Below are 1,341 nucleotides of genomic sequence, written 5' to 3'. Positions count from 1 at the left end.
CTTGTTTTCTTTGTGCCAAAGACCTCTCAGCACTCTGTCAAGTAGGAGAAATAATCTCCATTTTCTATTTGCTGCTGACTCCATTTCTCTATTTGGTTTGTTTAATAAACATTGAATTTACACATAACGGGGGGATAAGGTTCAGGACAAATAAACAACCACAGTTCAAGGAAGAAAGTGACACAAGACAGAAAGGTTATGGGGTAATGTGCACACCTATCATTCAGTTAAAACTCTGGGTTTTGATGTTTGAATCAATCTGTGGGGTTGTTGGGGCTTTCTTTTTTGTGGCAATAATATTGAAGCTATGGAGGTAATTTGTGTTATTTTTCTTCTTTCATTCAATCGATCGCTAATGGTTTAGGAATCCAGTGCATCCATGCCAACTTTGGAGTTGCTTTTGTTTCCTAAATGTTTAATTAGAAATCAGAACCAATTTACAGAAATAAGGCTGAAATAAATTTCTCTGACATGTATGGTATTTCTTATTTCTTCAGTTTATGACATCACTATTCCTTTATCTCTGTGAATAATGAGAGCTGCAGAGATGTGAAACTGAAAGATTGAAAACTGACTCACCAGCTTATAATGTGGCTTTCTCCAATAGCTAATATTTGAGCACTCGATCTCTACTAAGTAACTGCTTTGTGTGTTATTTTATTCAATACTCAGGAATCCTAAGAAGAGATACTGTTATTCTTTGTATTTAACAAATAATCCAGAAAAATTAAGTAATTTACCAAGGCCACACTAATCTAGGATTTAACCCCAGGCAGTCTGAGTCCAGAGCCCTCTGCTTTGCTATGTCACACCTTTACTGGGGGCTTTCATTCTCCACCCAGCCATTACATTCTCATCTTCAACAAAGAGTTAAGTGTTAACCTGTGCCTTCTACTAGATGCTAAATATTCCAGTCTAAGGATTATTTCCTTAATCAAATGGGATTACCCATTTGAACTGATTATTTCAAATATAGTAGATGCTCAAATATCTGAATTGATTACTTCAAATATAGTAGATGCTCAATACATTTTTATTAAGTTGAATTTAGTTCTTATCTTAGTCCATTTGCATTGTTATAACAAAATACCATAAACTGAGTGGCTTATAAGCAACATAAATTTATTACTCACTGTTCTAAAGGCTAGAAAGTCCAAGATAAAGGTGTCAACAGATAAAGGCTAATTTGCTGGTTCATCGACAGTACCTTCTTGCTGTACCTTCATATGGTGGAAAGAGTGAACTAGCTCCCTTAGGCTTATTTTATAAGGGCACTAATCCCATCTATGACATGAACCAATTATACCCTGAAAAACCCTTCCTTCCTTCCTTCCTTCCTTC

This window comes from Hylobates moloch, unplaced genomic scaffold (assembly GCF_009828535.3).
Source record: "Hylobates moloch isolate HMO894 unplaced genomic scaffold, HMol_V3 SCAFFOLD_13, whole genome shotgun sequence".
Taxonomy (NCBI): Eukaryota; Metazoa; Chordata; class Mammalia; order Primates; family Hylobatidae; genus Hylobates; species Hylobates moloch.
Note: the sequence above shows the minus strand (reverse complement) of the source record.